The sequence below is a fragment of the Podarcis bocagei genome (assembly GCF_964188305.1).
Source record: "Podarcis bocagei genome assembly, chromosome: 6".
Classification (NCBI taxonomy): Eukaryota; Metazoa; Chordata; class Lepidosauria; order Squamata; family Lacertidae; genus Podarcis; species Podarcis bocagei.
In genome coordinates, this window is record NC_138130.1 from 29,279,523 (window position 1) to 29,292,747 (window position 13,225).

The 13,225-nt window shown below is 44.5% G+C and overlaps 1 long non-coding RNA gene across 1 annotated transcript; it reads right to left on the reverse strand.

The window, feature by feature from the left end:
• Nucleotides 1–712: 712 nt before the first annotated feature.
• LOC308589528 lies at nt 713–2,911 on the reverse strand. The gene is made up of 3 exons (XR_014009357.1): nt 2,834–2,911; nt 1,023–1,124; nt 713–780 (listed from the first exon to the last, which is right to left on the reverse strand). It is a non-coding gene; the product is annotated as an uncharacterized lncRNA (long non-coding RNA).
• Between the last annotated feature and the right edge of the window lie 10,314 nt (nt 2,912–13,225).

Here is a 13,225-nt window from a genome sequence, read left to right on the forward strand (position 1 = left end):
CCTTCCAACTCTACAATTCTATGTTTCTATGACAGCACCAGTCAGCTCTTTGGGAGCCTGGAACTCCAGAGGCAGAGACTCATCATGATAAATCTGATTCCTGTGATCAAGCCAGTTGCTATCAGCCATCCAGCACCTTGACTGAAGCAACAAGTTCAGGAGTCTATCTATTTGTTGCTGGTTATTTGTCTGCCGGCAACAGGAACATCGGGTTGTGCAATCACATGACATTCAGGTTTTACTGTACAGCTAACACCATGCATGGACCCTAACTTAGCATGCCTCACACGGTGAAATTTCTGTACATTGGGTTGCAGTGAAAGGCACAGGACTGATTATTGTGGAAAGGTGACTATGCTAGTGGAAAAGAAATGGGAGGAAGCGGGTGGGACTCTACACTCACTTAAAATCAGCGTCAGTGTCTATGTGCCTTCTCAGTGGCAGTTCCCAGATTTTGGAAATCACTCCCTGGAGAAGTTAGACGGGCTCTCCCCTTGTCCTTCTGCCACCAGGTGAGGACTTTCTTATTCCAATAAGCTTTCGGGAACTGACTGCTTTTAATGAAAGTACTGGCGTTGTGCTGCTTTTATGGAAATTATTTGCATGGTTTTAATAGGGTTTTTTTTTTAAAAAAAAAAGTACATATGGTATATTGTTTTAATTCTATCAATGTTTCATTGTCGTCGTCTTCTTCTTCTTCTTCTTCTTCTTCTTCTTCTTCTTCTTCTTCTTCTAGGTTTTTAGCTGTTCTTATTTTTATCTGTAAGCCTCCTTGAGTCCCTGTCAGGGGAAAAGGTGGGGTAGATATAAATAAATTATCAATAAACACAATGAAAATAATAAATGATGCTAATAACTCAGCAGCAGGCTGCCTTCTGGAAAATGGAATTTGAATCTCTCAGGCAAGACTGTGTCTCTACATAGCAGTGTTCCCACCCTCAAGCAACACGTCTCACGTGATTTTCAAAAGTGTCAACGCGAAGAAAGATTGTCCCCACGGAAACATGAAAACCCATCCACACCTCAGGCGAAGTGATGATGGTGACAGGATATCACATTGAAGGTGGGCAGCATAGACTAGCGTTCACTCCCGTGCTTTGGAACACGTGCCGTTGGTTGGCAGGCTGCTTGAAAAAGAAACAAGAAACAAGAAAACAAATCATGGCAGGGAACAAAACGGGACAAACCGCCCACTCCATCTTTTATTGAGTCAGTGCAATAGTGACACGACCAGTAGCATAAACCGGCAATTCACTCCTTTTATGCCAGAGGGTAATGCTATCAAGGTAAAGGTAAAGGGACCCCTGGCCATTAGGTCCAGTCGTGACCGACTCTGAGGTTGCAGCGCTCATCTCGCTTTACTGGCCGAGGGAGCCGGCGTACAGCATCCAGGTCATGTGGCCAGCATGACTAAGCCACTTCTGGCGAACCAGAGCAGCGCACGGAAACACCGTTTACCTTCCCGCCGGAGCGGTACCTATTTATCTACTTGCACTTTAATGTCCTTTCAAACTGCTAGATTGGCAGGAGCAGGGACCGAGCAACGGGAGCTCACCCCATTGCGGGGATTCGAACCACTGACCTTCTGATTGGCAAGTCCTAGGCTCTGTGATTTAATCCACAGAGCCACCTGCGTCCCTAATGCTATCAAAAGTAGTGTCTATCTTTGCAATGACCGATCTTCAGGTGCCATCTTCTTAAGGGGACTGAGGTGTTGCCCATGCGCAACGTCATACAACGACCTGACATCGCATGTGCAACACCAGGCGGCAAAGCCAAACGCCCTCTGGATATTGAGGGGGCTTGGAGGAACTGCCTTGGCCCCTAGGAGTTGGTGCGCCTGCCCCAATCCATCCCGGAGCCCTAACATTTAGAATGGGTGGAGAATCTCGCAGGCTTCTCTTTCTGTTCCTCAGGCCATACTCACTCTGCCCAGGCCACACCACTCACAAGCTTTGCTTTGTACTGTGACTATTTTTGCCTGGCTGAAATGTGTCCCCGAACCCTGCTTGTCTGGAAGGATTGAGTGTTGTGTGTGAAGGAACGAGCCTACTGCACAAAGATAAATTTCCCCCATGACACTTTATCAAGCTTCTGGTATATATTTCTAGTGGCTAACACAAGGGGCTTGGCAATTCACAATATGATAGCCAGGCGCCAACCACAAATGTTTCTGGATAACTGTAATGGATTTGGGGGGAAAGGACCAGTCAGCACAGAGCGATTATGGCAGTGTAGCACACCATATTAAATCAGATATTATTTTGCAAAATGAGTCTGAGGGTTTTGTGAATATACTCCTGTATACTGTTGTTCTGGCTAATGTAACTATTTTTAGTGTAATCCATTATAACTCATACGGATGAGAGAAGGATGAACGAATCTTTGGGGAGGCGGATCTGCAATGTGGCCAGAGTTCAGCAAGTTCCAGTGGCTGATAGCTATGAACAGGACCTTGTTTTAAGCAAAACATCAGGTTACAGGAAATGTAACATTCCTTGGGAGTTTAAACTGCATGTTCCAAGATAGCTGTGCCCATTTTCCTAGGCCGTAAAGGCACAGTGATGGGTACAGAGATGATAACCTTGTGTTGTACGGCTGAGAGCTCTTCAATAATTGAAATCAATAAATATTTTTGAAAACTGGTACCATTCCCTTAGTCTCTGTGCCTTTCTTCTTTGCTTCAGGTTGCATTTATGACAGCAGGAGCCATACAACACACTTTGATGTGTGGTCAGTCAGGCCCCATCCCAGCTGAACTGCTGCTGCTTGACAAAGACTTTTTCTATTCCATAAGGCTTTTAATGTATTATACCTGTTAATAACTTTTTACCTGAGGATTTCATTTGTTTTAAACCCCGTGTTCTTTTGTTGGTCTACTGATCGTTGTGTAAAACATTTTGTGGCCAACTCTGGTGAAAAGCGATCTGTGAATATTGGAAATAAATACATAAATGTGAAGAGAATACTATTTATAAAGTTTACTAGCAGGCAAATGTAGAACAGAAGTGCTAATAACCATTGTCTGGAAATATCTTCTATTCATCGCAGCAGATTCTGCAAACCATACGGCAGCCTCTGCAGAGAATATAGCCTAGATGGAGAATATAAAGGGTGAGGGTGTAGAAACTATCCTACAGTAGAAAGTGAAAATTTACATCTGTTGCCCTGCCTACTTTTGTCTCTGGCCATGCCCACCATTGCCATGTGGGCCCCAGAAGGTTGCCTGTAAGGGAATGTGGCCCTCAGACTGAAATGTTTCCCCTCTCTGACGTAAGATGTTGCAATATATGGAAGCCCCACATGAAACACTCAGGAGTCAAGCTGCAATTTAAGTAGGGCTGTGTTCCAATTGCAGTCTTGCATCATCCAGGAATCAGCATACACAGGTGGGATTACATACAGGGAAGAAGGCTGCGTGGGGAAGTCAAACATACCTCTTTATACTAACTGGCTATAGACCAATTTGGCAACGCCCCATGTCTCATGTTCATAGGAGCCAACTTCAAGGGGCCGAGGGGTCTTCAGCCTCCTCTATAAAATATTTGAGGGCCTCCCACAAAGTAGATAGGCACTGGCTTTCAAATAGGGTATGTGCACCGCATCATGTGATTAATTATTTGGGGCTGAGTTTACCGGGGGGTTCCCCCCTCAATATTTTATTCAAATTGGCACCTCTGCTCATGTTGCTGATTCACAATTCAGCGTGGGACCAATTCAGCATCAGCAGTTGACCTTTATGCGCCGCTCAAGACCATTCTCTGAGTCACTTCTGGAGTGGCACCCTTCATGTTAAGGATTTCTATACTTATTTCCAATGTATCTCCTGCAGCAAGGTTAGGTATTCCAGGTCAGTTTGGTAAATGTTAAAGAGTTAAAATCCATTTGGTCTCAAGAAGCTTCTATGGCTTTAGCAAGGATACTCCTGAATAAAGGTAAAGGGACCTCTGACCATTAGGTCCAGTCCATTAGGTCGTGGCTGACTCTGGGGTTGCGGCACTCATCTCGCTTTATTGACTGAGGGAGCCGGCGTACAGCTTCCGGGTCATGTGGCCAGCATGACTAAGCCGCTTCTGGCGAACCAGAGCAGCGCACGGAAACGCCGTTTACCTTCCCACCGGAGCGGTACCAATTTATCTACTTGCAGTTTGATGTGCTTTCAAACTGCAAGGTTGGCAGGAGCAGGAACCGAGCAATGGGAGCTCACCCCGTCATGGGGATTCAAACCACCGACCTTCTGATCGGCAAGCCCTAGGCTCTGTGGTTTAACCCACAGCGCCACCCGCATCCCTTACTCCTGAATAGACGGGTTTTAATATAATGGGACCCACATACAGTGATTTTCCTAAGATCTCAAAGTGTTGAGCCTCAAAATAATCTTTAAGACAGGCCAGTATTGTTCTCCCAATAGCACAGATGGGGTGCTGAGGGTAAGTATTAGTAGTTGCGTTCAAGACTCAGCATAGATTTCCTAGTGCAAACCCTAACAAGGAATGTGGAAGCTGTGGCCCTCCAGATGTTGTTGGGCTACAACTTCCATCATCCTTGACTCCTGGGGCTGATGGGAGTTGGAGTCCCACAACATCTGGAGGGCCACAACACCGAGGCATCCCAAACCCAAACTTGACCTTGAGCTCCGGTCAATCTCTCATGCCGAATTAAACACATTTAAAACCTTGGCTGTGCCAAATGTGCATTTATTTTATTTTCCTTATATTTAATTTCCTCCCACACTTACTGATTTTATACAGATACACATTGCAGTTTCTTTTGTTTCCAAAAGTTAATTGGTTCCTCTCAGTGGACATTGAAAATAATTAATTAAACTGAAGATCTGCAAGCTTAAAATACCTCTCAAATTCAAAGAGACCACTTTTAAATGGCCAGCTTTCTCTTGAATACCTCCCAACTGCAGATCTCATAATGCATTTTTTCTGGAGTTGCGTCAAATCAGGTCTCTTTTAATGTGTGCCAAGTGCAGCCATGGGATTGGATCTCACAACATCTTTTTCTTTTTCACTTCAAAGCAGCTGTCTGAGGCTACAGATTTAATCAGGAAGCGGTGTTGATGTGTGGGGGGAGGGAGGGGTGAACATATTTCCATCATGCCATTTTCCTATTCAAATCGCCCCCCATAGCTGCTGTGAGCCCTACTGTGGGGAAAGGTCGAGTACAATACACATTACTACTGTCTCTTTACCTCCGAGAAGCTAATAGGTTTTGGGGACAGGGGAAAACAAACGACCATTGGGCAACAGTAATAAATAGTAAGGGAAAAGGTTAAATTGTTGCTTGATCAAATTAGCAGTCCCAGACAGCTCTGGAGTTAAAAAAGGAAGCTGGAAGATCCAGTCATGTATTGCCAGCATCACCTATAATATCTGTTTGGCACTCATGTGACGCTAAATTCAAATGGCTTGAAGCAAATTGCAAAAAAGAAATAAGTGGGCAATCTGATTTGAGCAACAGTAACCGGTCCAGCTCTCTCTGAAAACACAACTGAGTGGCAGTGAAGGATTTGGGGGTGAAAGGGACACATGTTTCTATGTCTGGTAGCAAATACAAAAAAACCCTGTGGTGATCACACAGGGTCTCCGGACGCTTAACGGTCTATTGATCCCTGTGCCACCACTGTGCTTGTTCCCCGCTGCCACCAACCCGTTACTCTCGGGTACACACTGAATCCAGACAGTTGTTAAAATTGAACCAAATAAACAAGTTTATTTTATAAACATTAACAAGTTTATGGTTTCTCAGATAATATTCCTGTCAGTATCTTAACTTTAGTTTCTTTACCAGCCTAAACCTTCCTAATACCTTCTGACTGATTATCTCAACTGTTTGACTCCTCTTAACAGATTCTCTCACTCTCTCACATCAGACTAGCCCAACCCACAGACTTATCCTCTCTGTCTCTTCTCCAACACCAGATTGACTTCTCAACCACCCTAACTCTAACTCTAACTCCTCCCCTTGGGTTCCCATTGGTTAGTCATTTTACAATTAGTTAACCCTTTCCTTATGAACCCAGTATGATGTCACACACCTAGGAGGGCAAACGCCACAACAACCAACACCATTGGCTTATTATGCTTAAGACTTCCCATTTCTAGAGCACATTTCAAGCAGGTAGAGGTTTGAGGGAAGGGTGCAGATGGGGCAGTAGACAAGGACAAAAACTCAAGACCTAGAAATGTAGAAAAGCAAGAAGGGAATGGAAATTAAGTATGGCTGTTGCCCATATACATGCTTCTACCATTTGTTGGGCATTTCATTATCCACCCCATAAAGCTTGTAAAATGAATTAGTTTCCTAAAAGCACAAAACATGTCCTGAAGTTGTAATCCAGTAATTGCATCCCTGTTCTAAAATTTCGCTTTGCCAGCTTCTAAACGCTTAGCAGTTCTGTAGGTGTAGCTTCCACCCCAATCCCTGAGCACAGCAAGATTCCAGGGGTTCCAGGTTAATGTTTCCTTTTGGAAATGAGGCACAGTAGAGACGGTGGTGTCTTTATGATATATGGTTTATTTACACATTTATACAACCTGAGCCTATGCTGGAGGGGTTCACAATAATACACCTCATGAGATTCTTGCTTTTCCCATGGCCTCAGTCTTGGATGCCAGCAGAAATCAACCATGACCCTCTGGCCTTCTGCTCCAGCTTGCTAGTAGTAGTAGTAGTAGTAGTAGTAATAATAATAATAATAATAATATTTTATTGTTTATACCCCACCCATCTGGCTGGGTTTCCCCAGCCACTCTGGGCGGCTTACAGCAAATTTAAAAACACAATAAAAGCATCAAACATTAAAAACCTCCCGATACAGGGCTACCTTCAGATGTTTTCTAAAAGTTGTGTAATTCTTTATCTCCTTGACATCTGAAGGGAGGGTGTTCCACAGGGAGGGCACCACTACCAAGAAGGCCCCTGCCTGGTTCCCTGTAACTTTGCTTCTCACAGTGTAGGAACCAGCAGAAGACCCTCAGAGTGATGGGGGTGGAGATGCTCCTTCAGGTATACTGGGCCATGGCCATTTAGGGCTTTAAAGGCCAGCACCAACACTTTTAATTGTGCTCGGAAATTGTACTGCGAGCCAGTGAAGATCCTTTAGGACCGGTGTTATATGGTCCCGGCGGCCACTCCCAGTCACCAGTCTAGCTGCTGCATTCTGGATTAGTTGTAGTTTCTGAGTCACCTTCAAAGGTAGCCCCACGTAGAGCGCACTGCAGTAGTCCAAGCAGGAGCTAACCAGGGTATGCCCCACTCTGGCGAGGCAGTCCGCAGGCAGATAGGGTCTCAGCCTGCATACCAGATGGAGCTGGTAAACAGCTGCCCTGGACGCAGAATTGACCTGCACCTCCATGGACAGCTGTGAATCCAAAATGACTCCCAGGCTGCAGACCTGGTCTTTTAGGCGCATGGCTGCTGCATTTAACCTACCACAACTATTTCTCACATGCCAACTGCAATTCTGAAAACAACAACTCTCCATCCAACTCTAAAACTCCCTTTGTCTTTCTGAAAACTCATCTTTAGTGGGCTATTACCAGCCTGCCCCCTGCTTTTTTTAACATTCTAAATTCAGTGTCTGGCACCCTGGAATTATAAGGGGGCTCCAGGACTTAGAAGGGGAGTCCAGACTCGCCTCAAACTCATAACAATATGCTATGTTGTTAAAAATACGTGCAAACAAAAAATGTGTAGGATCAGAGTGCCATCTTTCTTCACATTTCAATGAAATGTCATATAATTAGATTTCTTTTCATATATAAACAGTCTGTTATGCATGGTTAAGGTCACTTCCAGTTGACCTGTTTATTAAGCATTCATCCTGATTTATTTGTTGAATGTAGGGAGGTTAGATAAATGTTGGCTATCATGCATTTTGGGGAAGTTAGATGATGTTGCATCAAACAGTATCCCACAATTTCTAGTTCATTTTCCTGTCACTTCTCACAAAAAGTCTGAAGTGGGTGGGGTTTTTTGTGGGGGTACACACAATTTGGTTGGACAACAGCACAAAACCAGTTTAGTTCTGCAACCTGAATTTGTCAGTATGTGGTTGAATCTCACCTGAAAATGGTGACAGTCTGGAATCCTAAACCGAATACAAATGCTTCCTATGCCATAATAATAGAATGGACTCCCACACAATGTTGTTAATTTGCATCTGGATATTTCCTGGGCAAATAAAGAGTTTTCTTCTGGTGACATGCACTAAGTGGCATTTGGTAAAAGCAGCAGAAAGATATCTCAGCTGAGTAGAATTTTAACTGTCTCCAGAATATCAAGCAGAATAAACATGCCCTCCACACAGGTGCTCCCCTATAATTACAGTACAGCAAATCCTCCAATCTGACTTTGGCCCAGTGGTTTGATTTCTGCTCCACTTGATGAATTTCGTACAAGACTAGTATAGACATTGGATAGACTAGTACAATTATATGTCTGGGAAGCACTGCTAAAAACACACTGAGCTCTGGGATAAACGAGAATGGGGTAAACGAAGGGCAGTTTTCTTGACCTGCTGCAATTATGTGAAGATCGCAAAAGCAACTCGCTGCCTTTTTTCTTTCCTTTCCTTTTTTTTTTTTTTTTTCAGACGTAGCTGCTTTGGTGTTTATAATCACTGCTGATTTCTCCAGATCAAGGGCAACAGAGCCTTACTGCATATTGCATTTTTAGCACTGGGAACTGGGGAGTTAAATATATGTGTAGAAAAGCTTCTTTTCCCATCCTCCAGTCAATGTCTTGTTAGATTTAGCAAATATTCACAGGATGCTAATGCGGAGAATTATCTTACCAGAGGCTTTCTGAGGACGTATCTTCTACGTTAACAGCAATTGCTTCCTGATAACTTTCCCGTTTAGAGATGTAGCGAAAAGAGAAGAAGAAAAAGTAATCATACCAACAAAGCAACCTGTTTAGAGTTGGTCTCATTTCTAATAGTCTGGCTTGCAGTGCAGTCCTTTCTTTAGTACTTCTGAGATGCAGCGCTCTCGAGAGCCTGAAGGTGAAAGATCTTTCTGTGTTACAAACACACAAAAGAGGAAGTGGAGAAGTCGGGAGTGAAAGGGAAAAAATAAATTGCACAAATAAAGATATGGACTAGAATGCAGTGACTGCAATATCCACCTGGCAACATACTCATTCGTCTATATAAATACTTGCACAGAGAAATGTATAGACACATAACACCTGTAGCCATACAAGTACTTCAGTTTGTCACATTTTGAAGATGTTGCTGCTGAAGTCTACTAAGTCTGCACTCAAAGGGTTCAGGAAGCAATAGTGCAAACACACAAATTCTAATACAGAGATCAGTCTGCATTTGGACCCAACCTCTCCTATTCATTGGGACTCAGGTGGCGCTGTGGTCTAAACCACAGAGCCTAGGGCTTGCCGATCAGAAGGTCAGCAGTTCGAATCCCCACGACAGGGTAAGCTCCCGTTGCTCGGTCCCTGCTCCTGCCAACCTAGCAGTTCAAAAGCATGTCAAAGTGCAAGTAGATAAATAGGTACCACTCCAGCAGGAAGGTAAATGGCGTTTCCGTGCGCTGCTCTGGTTCGCCAGAAACGGCTTAGTCATGCTGGCCACATGACGCCAGCTTCCTTGGCCAGTGAAGTGAGATGAGCGCTGCAACCCCAGAGTCATCCACAACTGGACCTAATGGTAAGGGGGCCCTTTACCTTTACCTATCTCCTATTCATTGCAGAGAACCCATTGGAAAGAACCAACTGGCCGTGCAGAAAGGAAGACCAATAGGCAAAATAAAAAGCAAATGCTTATGTGTGGTGATCATGCAAGTGTCTAACAGTGATTTTAGGCATGCATGTTGATGATTTGATCATACAGTACAGTTATTCCAAGTGAAGTACTGCAGACAGCAAGTGCTGTCTCTGTCACCTTTGATAATTTCAAAGCAAGGGCTTAGTAAATAAGGGCTCTTTCTTTCTTTCTTTCTTTCTTTCTTTCTTTCTTTCTTTTTGTGCCCTGGTTCAGCTCCTGAACATATAGTAAGATGGCTAATGTGTATGGGAAGATCCTGGTTTAAAAAGAGGTAAGAATTTTCTTAGCTCCAGACAGTATATTCCTCACACCCTGTGACATCCCTTCTGGGAGGATAAACAGGAAAGCAGAATGGAAATAACTTGCCTGCTTCTTACTTCTTCACATAATCATTCCTTCTGCTGAGCTGAATTTCAGACTTTAGGAGGGGTTGGGCTTTGGGCACCTGAATTAAGAAGCATCCAAATAAGAAGTCCAGTTTTCATGACATGACCAACACCTGTCAGACGTTAAGGCGCAGAGGACTCTTGCAATTATTTCCGCAACAAACTAATACAGCTACACAATCTCTGGAAGTTGCAGAATGGGTGCATACTGAACCTTCAGATTACCATTTAATTCCAATCTGAATGATGCAGGGATCCACATTTGACTTATATTTATATCACAACATCCTCAGAACACACTATTTGGGCACACAGATCCAAGGTATGTCTTAAGATCCATGCACATTCTATGCTGAAGTTGCATGTTCTTTGCTGCAAACACACTGGTGTTTGCCAACATGTACTGTGGCAATGTAAAGTAGGAAGAAAAAACAGTTGTGAAAACATGTCAGTCAGTATGAAGTCACATCCCAAACCACAACCCTAGCATGTTTTCAAATGTCTACACTTTCCATGAGCCTTGCTCAGGTGTTCTGAATTTGTCAATAATCCAGAGTGGATTGATATGAAAGTCTGAACAGAGTCTACTCAGCTACACACAAGGAGAGAAACTATGCTGCCAGTACAGTTGTTGATGATGATGTTCAACAAGTATACAACTTTGACAAAAGAAAAAGAGTAAACACAAAAGAAAACAAAAATACAATCACGGACATGAAAGGAATACATATCATTTTTAAAGTACTAAGTCTATATATGGTACACTTTTTAATAGAAGTTCAGTGAAAGAGCACTGGCATCTAATTGTAAACACACAGGCAAGGTTAAGTCATGGCTGGAAAAAGTAAAAGAGAAAAAGTACTAGTTAAAGGTGCTTGCAAAAATATCATAATTTGTAGGGGACGATAATAATATGTGGATAACTATAAAGATATGTGTACCAAATGCCTTCAGGCACCTGTGCAATTCTTAAGGCTTTATTAGGGTCCAGATTTAGACTTTCAGATCAACAGACAGAGGCTGTAACTAGGCACAGAAATAATGACATTCTTCTCCCCCTTTTCCTTGCCGATTATGAGTGCTTCCTGGTAGGTGTTTATTGTGGGATCAATGCTGCTGCTCACATGGGCACGTTTTTCACAGCGCCCACGCAATGCCATTGCCATCAACATGCCAGCCTGCATTCTCCCTCTTCCAATTAATCTGGATTCCCTCTTTCCATGGAAAACCCAGTAATTAAAAAAAAAAAATCAAAACCTGTAACCAACGGCCCCTTTGCAACATCTTCACGACCCTTTTGCTATTACAGTGGTACCTCGGGTTAAGTACTTAATTCATTCCGGAGGTGCATTCTTAACCTGAAACTGTTCTTAACCTGAAGCACCACTTTTGTTAATGGCGCCTCCTGCTGCTGCCGTGCCGCCGGAGCACAATTTCTGTTCTTATCCTGAAGCAAAGTTCTTAACCTGAAGCACTATTTCTGGGTTAGCGGAGTCTGTAACCTGAAGCGTATGTAACCCGAGGTACCACTGTATTAAGCCTCCCCCCATTAAAAAACCCCTGAAAATGTTCTTTTATTAGCCATTAGCATTCAAAACGTCTGGACAGGGCCAGTCCTGCTATAAAGCTGCCTCAGGTGTCTAATTTGTGGTGTCCTGAAACCCAGGAAATCATTAGCTATTCAGTTTAACTCTCTTCTCTCTGTGTGTGTGTGTGTACAGTGGTACCTTGGGTTAAGTACTTAATTCATTCCGGAGGTCCGTTCTTAACCTGAAACTGTTCTTAACCTGAAGCACCACTTTAGCTAATGGGGCCTCCTGCTGCTGCTGCGTCGCTGGACCACGATTTCTGTTCTCATCCTGAAGCAAAGTTCTTAACCTGAGATACTATTTCTGGGTTAGCGGAGTCTGTAGCCTGCAGCGTATGTAACCTGACGCGTATGTAACCTGAGGTACCACTGTATATGTATATGTATATGTATATGTATATGTATATGTATATATACAGTGCTTTTTTTCTTTAAAAAATGTTTAGGGGTACTCTCATTTTGACTCAAGAAAACCACCATTTTATAGTTCAAATTGGGAAAAGGAAATACAGTAATTGGACAAAAGTACAAAGATTCACAAAATGTTTAGGGGTATGCATACCCCTGTGTCCCCCCCCCCCCAGAAAAAAGCACTGGATATATATGTGTGTGTACACACACACAAGGGATGCGGGTGGCGCTGTGGGTTAAACCACAGAGTCTAGAACTGCCGATCAGAAGGTCGGCGGTTCGAATCCCCACGACAGGGTGAGCTCCCGTTGCTCAGTCCCTGCTCCTGCCAACCTAGCAGTTCAAAAGCACGTCTAAGTGCAAGTAGATAAATAGGTACCGCTCTGTCAGGAAGGTAAACGGCGTTTCCGTGCGCTGCTCTGGTTCGCCAGAAGCGGCTTAGTCATGCTGGCCACATGACCCGGAAGCTGTACGCCGGCTCCCTCAGCCAATAAAGCGAGATGAGCACCGCAACCCCAGAGTCGGTCAGGACTGGACCTAATGGTCAGGGGCCCCTTTACCTTTACACACACAGAGAGAAACTCCAGGGAGAGGCACTTGAAGGGTTCTTTGCCTATGGCTCCAAAATGACTTAGTCGGCCATGGCTTGCGGAGGGTGGGCAACCATTTGCCGCTGTGCCTCTGGCGGCAAAAAAATATTGAGGAGTGGGGGGGGGGGAGGCATCTCACAAGGAGCCCAAGCGACGTTCCCGTAAGGAAAGGCGGCTGCCCCAGCCGCAGCTGCGCGCGTCAGTTTGGTCTCTCCCGTCCCACTTGGGCATATTGGGGTCCGTCCCCCTCAGCCCCAACTTGCAGAAGACTTTTGAGGGAGAAGCTGCTCGCTAGCCTTGGGCGCGGGAGACCATATGGGTGCGGCGCGGGAGAGGGAGAGACAGAGCGAGCAGTAGCAGCGAGTGCGCGCGCGCGCACACACCCCACACCCCCCCCCCAAGAGACCACCGGCAGCATCCCCCGGTTTCGAGCGAGCAGCCCCACCCGGGCGCGCGC